Here is a 9,746-nt window from a genome sequence, read left to right as displayed (position 1 = left end):
TACTTTGGAAAAATCTCCGTTATGTTCCCATTTGACCCACTCATATTTCAGACTTAGAATTCAAGTGTGTTTTTAGTAGTTAACATATGTTTGAATGATTCACTGACTGGAACAGTGTTGGGGAGAGAGAAGAAAGAAAAACAAAAATAGACAATGTGGGGAGGCATGTGTCAAAGGTAAAATAATTTGTCAAGCAAATTAATCAGTTTATATTTGGAATAAATTCAAATTTCCTCTCAAAGACAACAAAAAGTAGAAGGTCTACAGACATATCTTTGGTCTTGAGGCTGTTCTTGGTTAACTATAAATTAGCCTATCTTCAAAATAAATAAATATATGAATCCTTTGCTTTGTTCAGTGGTATCTCCAACAGTGATATGAATGTTCATTATGAACAGCAGCTGAAGGCTTTACCACTCGGTAGTTTTATAAATACTAATGAGTGACATATTGAGAAAAAAATTGTACCTACAAAAGCAGAGTCTTCTGCCATGCAAATCAGGTCCCAATTCCCCACAGATAAGGATCTTTTTGATGGAACACATGCAAAATCTACAGCTCTTAATTCTTTCATTAGTATTCCAAGCAGACGATTGCCAAATAACAGGGAAAACTGTCTGAATTGCTGTGTCTGAAACCTAATATTGATTTGTTTAATAGTGTCAGAAAGTCAAAATTCACAAATCTCCTGTCGATTGTTTATGAGGCAGTTAGCAGAGAAATGGATGCCCCTGCTTAATTAATAACTCATTACTGAAATTTGATTATATGCTTGAATGGTTTAAATAGGCTCTAATTCAGTATCTGCAAAGCAGTGTTGCAGCAAAGTAAAATGGATCTTAAAGCTTGTTTTTAACACTAGAGCTGTTGGTTTTTCATGATCTTCATGGCTAAGGGAAAATTGTGACTTTCCAGGGCAAAGCTCATACTATACTAATACGTTGACACAAAAGTATATCATTCTAATGACCTGATTAGCTGAAGTTGAGGTAAATACAAGCTAGCAGAAAAGAAATATCTTTTGTTTATGAAAAAGGAGAGCTGGCTCTAATTTGGCAGTGTATGATTATTGTACATGAGGCATAAAGATGGTTTGGAAAGAAAATGCTGATATTGATATTTTCATTGTTTCCTACTATTTATATACAGGCAATATAGAGCCTCCTTCCTTCCTTCCTTCCTTCCTTCCTTCCTTCCTTCCTTCCTTCCTTCCTTCCTTCCTTCCTTCCTTCCTTCCTTCCTTCCTTCCTTCCTTCCTTCCTTCCTTCCTTCCTTCCTTCCTTCCTTCCTTCCTTCCTTCCTTCCTTCCTTCCTTCCTTCCTTCCTTCCTTCCTTCCTTCCTTCCTTCCTTCCTTCCTTCCTTCCTTCCTTCCTTCCTTCCTTCCTTCCTTCCTTCCTTCCCCACTATTTTGAGCTTTATAAGAATAGCAATTACTAATAAAGCAATAAAAGTTACGCTAGATGTATACATTAATTCTCATCACTCCTCTAGTTATTTAAATGACACTTTGCATTGTGCAAAGTACAGTCTTCATTTTAACAACAATTTTATGAATCAGATTAATATAATTGTCAGTTCATACACAGAGAAGTGAAGCAGAGAACCCCTTAAAATGTTAAACATTGGGTGGAAACCATTGCAATGGGGTGGAAACCATTTGCAACCTGGCTTCAGTTCATGCTATTTAACAGTACAAAAACACCAAAAGTCTTGTGGAGCAATCTCTATCCCATCCCCTTATTTTCCAGTATGTAGGAGGGTGGCACTAGAGTGGGAAGGATCCAGGACACAGGCCTCTTCCATGTGATTTCAGGTTTCCAATATGAATGAGTGGTGAAGGAAAAAGAAAGGTTACAATGGTTGCTGGGCCTCTGAAAGTAATATCAGATGAGGCTCTATGAAGGATATTGGCCATTTATTCACTTGTGGTCTGCCCTGCAGTAAGCCTACATTTCCTTTGGGTCAGATTTTCAGGTGTGCACCCTTTTTGTATCTCCCAAACTCACCACGCTGCAGATCAGAGAATCCCTGTGGTTTCTGAAAGTGAGTAAAGTGTGACTTTCCTTGGCATGCATAGGGAAAGTTAAAGGAAAACAGAATGCATTTAGCCTGCATCAGGTGTTCTCACTCTTCTCCACCTTTCACTGCCCACACATCAGCAGTTCTGCCCACTCTTCAGGCCAGCATTTTGGGAAGTTTGGAGGGGCTTCTCTCTTTTTTTAGACCAATCCACCACCACCCCTTTTTAAAAAAGGCAAACAGAACAATCCAAACAGAGACTGAAGAAACAACAAAGAAGCGGGAAACAGGCAAAATGACCCCTCCATTCTGGTGTGCCTGGAGTAAACAAGACAATGTGGGAAAATCCACTGTGAGGCAAACAGTTGCGGGGTAAATACTGCATGCACAAATGGCCGGTGACTTGCCCAAAGCCATACAATGAATCCATTGTACAGGTGAAATGAACACTGTTTTCTCACACTGATTTTCCCCAGACTCTTTGACATGTGATGAGCCGGAATAACATTGAAAGGCTGACACTATCTCAAGAGGCTGTACTGTACTGTTTCCTTTTCGAACCTTTATCAAAATGCTGTAAGAATGCAGCAAAACTGCTTCTGTACTTGTATAAAGCACACTCTTAACTTTAGATATAGCATTAGTTCCATTCTACTGAGTCAGTCAACATATACTATTGATGATCTTATCACTGCAATTAATGAAAAATACCTTAAAGGATTTATTATTAAAAATTGCCAAAGCATTGATTGCTTGATTGCAGTGTTTCAGGTGGTGGAGATATAGGTACTTTCTTTCACTCATGTGCTATTGGCTACTTAGGAATTATGAGCAGAAATGTGGCCAGGTTTAATCTTGGCTTTGAGGGGCTTAGTTTGACTACTTTCATATTTTGTTCTGTCTTTTGCTATTTCATTCTCCTAAGGAAACTGACTTCTGACTGCTGACCTCAGACAGCCTTAATCTCCACAATATTCTCTTGGAATACGTAAGCACTGAACAAGAAGCAGGAAGTTATTTGTGGAAGCAGAGAGAGTCATTTGGCTCCAGTTTGTGCATTTTTCTGGTTATCTCCTTTTGTGTCAACTGATTCAATTGTTATGCTTGTGCAAAATAAACTGGATATTACAACTGCAAAAAGATAAGATGCCACAAATACTGTATTTTATAGTTTGAAGACAACTCTGTAACACTGCTGCAATATTAGATTGGTTTTCCCCCAACTTCCCCCCACATGTAACAGAAAGTGAGCTAATGCTTAGACAGTTTTAGTGAGGCTCTCTTAACACAGGGCCCTCTCTCCATGTGAGATAGGCACAGTATTAACATCCAGGAAACACATACATGAGCATTCTATATAGAAAAAAAGGAGTTCCAATGCTCCTTCAGAACCAGAATATGTTTCAAAATATGAGTAACAAATGCTGAGTTCTACCATGCAGTTAAATTTAACTTTGACTTGATGGTAACACAGTGCTAGAGGACTAACCATTATAGCAAAGCTTATACCAGTGTAAGCAGATTCTATGCTCTTACAGAAGAACAGATCCTATTGTTCATCTCCTTTCCCTTCCATATTCTTCAACTTATCTGGTTTATATACATTGAGTTTTTTAAACACAATGTGGGGAACAGTGACCTGTGAGACATCTACCTTACATGCAGTGGTATACGGGCCTAGGGACAGGGGGTACCCTCTGTTTCATGCACCACTAATCTGGTCCCGTGGGGGCACAAAATCGGCCCCCCATGTGACCAGGAAGATGGCAAGGCAGAAGGAAGTCCTGCTGCTTTATTGTCTTTAAGCACCCTTGGCCCCACCCATGTCATCATTGATGTGGGCAGGGCCAAGGAAACCCAAGGACACCCTCCCAAGCCTTGCCCCCCCCAGCTCCCAGCCAGCAGCCAGCAGCCCCTTCAGCAATGCCCTCTGGGGAGAGCAGAAGCAACTGACATTCCATCCTCCTTTGCTTTTATAAGCCCAGGGGTGAGGCGGGGGGAGGGGAAGAGCCCTGCCCTGTGCTTATAAAAGCAAAGGAGATGAGGATGGAGCCTCAGTTGCTTTTGCTCTCCCCAGAGGGCATTGCTGAAGGGGCTGCTGGTCCACCCCTGAGCCCTTTCCCCTGCCCCCCAGACCCATGCCCCCAGGTGCCCTGCACTTGCATAGCAGGTGGGGGCACCTCAGAACTGACCGTCTCTGGGCACCATTTTCCCATCATATTCTTCTACTTACATGGCTTATGAGAGTTTGGATAAGATTCAAGCTCTTATCCTTTGAGAAAGAATGGTAACAGAGTGCCTGCAAGGTCCCTCTTTATTTGTCTCTCATGTCCCATATTGAAGACGATAGAGTAGCAAACAAAGTGTTGTGTGCCTAACGCACGGTCGCATGTTGTCAATGAAAAGAGTCCAACTTTTACATTGATCAGCTCTGTATGAACAGTATATTTAATTTGTGTGAGGGGGATAAAATTCTTACCTACAGAATGGGGAAAAGGGTATTAAGAAAGTGTGCCATTTTCTCAAACTTGCAGGTAGAACATGAGGAAGATATTCTGTGCCTGTGGGTATCTGGATGCTCTTACAGTTCTCTCTTCAGGTGCTTGGAGGAATTGATTAAGGAACTGTGCAAAAGCTCTTCCTCCTCATCTGCCATTATTTGAGTTGTAGCAGTAAATCAGAGCAAATCACTGCACAAAAATAATGATGGTGAGCTCACTTTGTTAAACACAATATGAAGGATTATATAGCTCGGTTAAACAAAATGTTCAACCTAGTGGCAGATAAAGTTTAATAAAACAGGAACCTAGCAGGGATAAAATTCCATAACAGTGAGGCCACTACAGAAAAGGCTCCATTCCACATGGCACAGTTTCAAAGAATGGAGGGGGATGGTTCTGAGACTGATCTTAATTTTCATGCAGACTTGTACAGGTAGTTTTGTAGGCGACTCAGAAACTGGGCCCTGCCTCAGGATTCCAGACACAAATTGCCACTGGGTCTGAGTATAGCAGACCTACTTGTTAGAAAATAGATATATACTGTCTCTTTTATCTGCTGTAGAAGTTTTGAAATGTTGATTTTTAAAATCTGCTAGGAGCGCATTATTTTTATCTGCTGCTAAAAGATATATTGCATTGGAGAAATGTGAATGCTGCTGCTTTTCTTCTGGTGACATGTTATTGCTTATTAGATTTTAAATACGAGGGTATAATTTACATACATGTTTTAATCTGTGCACTGCCTCAAGAGCTTCTCCTGTGGAGTGGTATAAAAGTTATTTAAATAAGTACAATAAATACATTAGTAATTACATAAGTATCGTAAGTAAGTAATTAGTAAATACATAAGTAACAGAATAAGTAATCTGCCCTTCCTGTATTGGTTGCTATTCTTGGCTTTTGGTTGTTTATGTAAAATGCTCTTTTGCAGACACACTGGTATTTCAGCTGAGTTCCCAGCATCCAAATATTGGTCTGCTTTGCACAGTACAAAAAAGATATCTATAGGACGTGTTAAAAAGAGGCAACTGTCTCTTTTCACTTCACACATCCAAAATAAGATGCCTGGAGATGTCTTAAAAAGAGGTGACTTCTGGTATGCTTTCCAGACAGCAAAGGCATCAGAGGGGAAAAGAGCCTGTTTCTTGCAAGACCATTTTGCTTTCTGGTCAGTTTCTCCCATCAGCTTGCACCTGACACTTTGTGTGCAGCTAAAGGGATTCTCTCTGCTGCCATTTGTTGAAGGTAGCCTCAGAACTTTTGCTCTGCAGACTCTGATTCTGGGTGCCATTTCAATTCCAAAAGTAAATAGTTGTGTGTTCCATGAATGGCTGCTAAGCCAGTTGTGATACTATCTATTGTATAGGACAGTGAATGAATAGTTGGGGAAGCAGTCCTGTAGTAGCCATCTCAGTAGTAGCCTTTCAGTGAGCATGTTTTATTTGACATTTCCTCTTGTGCAGACATGTTGGGTGGATACCAGCGCATCACACAACCTAAGCACAACCTTTCTCCACACACCAAATCCAAACCATGTTGATCTTTGTGCTGGTGGTGTCATGTCAGAATAATGGTAATGCTAGTGCAACAATACCACAGACAGCCAAGTCTGGGCTGTATATATGTGTGTGTGTGTGTGTGTTTGTGCAAATTGGTTCTTTGAGCCGGTGCGGGCTCCACCAGAATGTTTGTCCAACTCAGTGGCACTTACACTGGTAAGGAAGGTAAACTGGGAGGTTGGTGGATGCCATGAAACTTCTTTGGCACTTGAGGACAAACAAACTATACAGTTGATCTTTAGGAATCACCATAATTTCTTTCCAAATCTTCCTCTAGATTTACCAGGTATGGCAACAAGTGTGAAACCAGGTGTGATGAATACGTGACTGGGGTATCCTTCAGTAATGGCATGATGACATTTCTGAGAAAACCACAATAAAACCATAACGTTTTTGGCAATTGCTAGAGAGGACCAATATCATTTCCTGGTTTCCCCATGCACTGAGTCTAGAAAAACTCAGAAATGATGCCATTCTGTCACAAACTGTGACTGTAAAAAAATCTTTCTCCCACTGGTCACTGGAGTACCAGTGAGCAAGACCCATTGAGTGTGTGAGATCTCGCATTCCTTGTGGGCATATGGAAATCATATCTCTTCTCCCCCTCCCCCAACCATTGGATGGATAGTAGATTGGAGATTGACAGCAGATGAACTGACAAAAGCATTGAAATGGAGAGGCACCACTATGAGGCTGAGTATAATACTGGGGCTAAGTGATCACAATTAACAGTACCTATAGGATCTAAAAGAGAACCAGAAAGGAAAATGTACATGAGATTTCTGTTGGCTGATTCTGTGGTTCACACCATTCTTGCACTACTTAACCTATGTCTGTTAACTTATGCCTATTAACTATTAAACTCAAGAGAAGCAGGAAAATCAGTGAAGGTTCATTAAAGGCAAAAAAGTAATCTTTGAAAAGAGCAGCAGTTTTAACTTTTGCTCAACAGCCACATAGGCAGAAACATTGGTTGCTTTCTGATGCGAGCCTGTTTGTCAAAGTGTTCCTAAGAATTTTCAGGATTTTTTTCATGGAATGAACCTTTATTTTCCTCCTCTAATTTATTACGCTTGATTACGCAGCTGGAATGGGAAGGTAGCTGCTGTTTGTAGTTAAATAACTCCTCACAATTTCTTAAAGAAATGATCTTCAAAGCTTCAATGGGTCAGTGGCTCAAGTACAAAGGAAAGATTGATTTTCATACTCCCACTCTTTGTTCCCAAAGTTTAAAACAGACACGTTCTGGTAAATTAGTTTGTCTGTTATTAATGGAAGAACTTATTAAATTCCCATAAATACATGGTGATATCTTGCTTAAAACATGGAATGCATTTGCTTTGAAAAAATACACATTTTAGAAAGTAAAGAAAGGGGATGCTTATATTTTGATTTGATTTCAGAAATGTGCCTCCAATGGCAGAAGGTAGGAGAACTGGTGGCTTGCAAAACATACTAGGTATGCATAATGATGAATGGTAAGGCTCAAATCACTCGAAATTATGTTATTTGCATTTAATGAAAAGCATTTGTGCAATGGTATGTGGTAAAGCAATGGGAATACTTTAAACAGGAGAGATGGTCTGGGGAAAACTTCTTTTTATTTGTGTGGCAGCTGCCCAACAGGTAAAGCAAGACAGCGTACATTGTTACAATATACTGTTTTATGAAAACTTAAAAACACGCATACATTCATATAGTGGCCCAATCCTGCTAAAGTTAGTCATGAAATGTTACTGAAATAATGGAAATATGATTGTGACTAGCTTGTTCTATTGGGTTAAATTGGACTCTTTTGCAACTACTGACCCAAGTTGTCTGTTACTGGGTTGTTGCTAATAAAAGGTATTACATCGATTGTGCATTTGGATTTTTGGCTGTTATTTTTGCACTTACATGATTATATACAACTTGACAATTAGCAATGGGCAAATTTACTGTTCAAATCTAGGGTTGGTAGATTGGAAAAAAATTTGGCCCAGGTTCGGGATCGGGCCCATTTCAGATGTGTGGGGTCGGATCTCCCGAGATCCGAGCCTGCCAGGCTCGGATCCACCCGAAATTACAGCAGCATCCGAGATTCTCGGATGCGTTTTTATTTTTTTGGTGTTTTTTGCGTTTTGGCCTGCAGGAGGCGCATTTTTAGAGATATCAGCACCAAAATTTCAGGGTACCTCAAGGAGACTCTCCTGATGATACTCCTCAAGTTTGGTGAAGTTTGGTTGAGGGGGGCCAAAGTTATGGACCCTCAAAATTGAATGCCCCTATCCCCCATTGTTTTCCAATGGGGAGCTAAGCAGATGGGGCTACCCCTTTTGAGGGTCTATAACTTTGCCCCCCCTCAATAAACTTCACTAAACAGATTATTCCATCAGGACAGTATCTCTATATGATATACTGAAATTCTGGTTCGGATAGGTCCAAAAATGAGCCTCCTGCAGGCACCCCTTTTCATGTGCCCAAGATTCTTCATTTCTCTCTATTGAATTTGCTCCATATCTCTCAATGGGAAATTTCTGGGGGTGCCTGCAGGAGGCTCATTTTTGGACCTATCTGCACCTCCCTGATTCTGGAGTATCATGAAGAGACTCTCCTGATGATACTCCCCAAGTTTGGTGAGGATTTGGTTGAGGATAGCCAGAGATTATGGACCCTCCAAAGTGGGTGCCCCTATCCCCCATTGTTTCCAATGGGAGCTAAGCAGATGGGGCTACCCCTTTTGAGGGTCTATAACTTTGCCCCCCCTCAAGCAAGCTTCATAAACAGAGTGTCTCCCTGGGACAATATCTCTATGATACCCTGAAATTCTGGTTCGGATAAGGTCCAAAAATGAGCCTCCTGCAAGTACTCCTAAAATATGTGCCCAAAGATTCTTCATTTTCTCTGTGAGATTTGCTCCATGTGTCTCTCAATGGGAAATTTCTGGGGGGGTGCCTGCAGGAGGCTCATTTTTTGGACCTATCTACACCACAATTTCTGGGTATCATGAAGAGACTCTCCTGATGATACTCCCCCAAAGTTTGGTGAAGTTTGGTTTGAGGATGGCCAAAGTTATGGCGGACCCTCAAAAGGGATAGCTCCCATCTGCTTAGGCTCCCATTTGAAACAATAAGGAAAAATTGCCCCTTGGGGAGTGCATAACTTGGGCCCCCCCTTCAAGCTTCACCAAACTTGAGGAGTATCATCGGGAGAGATACCCTGGAGGTACCCTGAAATTTCAGTGTCTACTAGCTTTAAAAAATTTTGTGTGTTTCAGTGCTGTGTGCACATGGAGGTTCCACAAAAATTTGCTGAAAGTTAGTGACTTAAAATTTCAGAATATCTTCAGGACACTTTCCTGGTCCCTTATCTAAGTTTTGTTGAAGGGGGCCAAAGTTAGGATTAGGATCTGTGAGGATCCATGCTTTTTGACCATGTTTTGGGGCACTATTGGGCCATGAAGCATGGGATGTGTGATTGAGTCCAAGGACTTGTGTGCCATGATGTGGTGGTGATTTTTGGGGTGACCAAGTGAAGAAAGCATTAGGATCCCATGAGGATCCATGCGCAAACAGGTTTTGGGGGAGCACTATTGGGCCATGAAGCATTGGATGTATGATTGCTTTTGTGCAGACATGTGTCACAAGTACCTGTGCCATGATGTGGTGGTGATTTTGGGGTGACCAA

This window comes from Sphaerodactylus townsendi, linkage group LG08 (genome assembly GCF_021028975.2).
Source record: "Sphaerodactylus townsendi isolate TG3544 linkage group LG08, MPM_Stown_v2.3, whole genome shotgun sequence".
In the NCBI taxonomy this organism is placed as follows: Eukaryota; Metazoa; Chordata; class Lepidosauria; order Squamata; family Sphaerodactylidae; genus Sphaerodactylus; species Sphaerodactylus townsendi.
The sequence above is the reverse complement of the archived record's forward strand: the minus strand, read 5'-3'. Positions refer to the sequence as shown.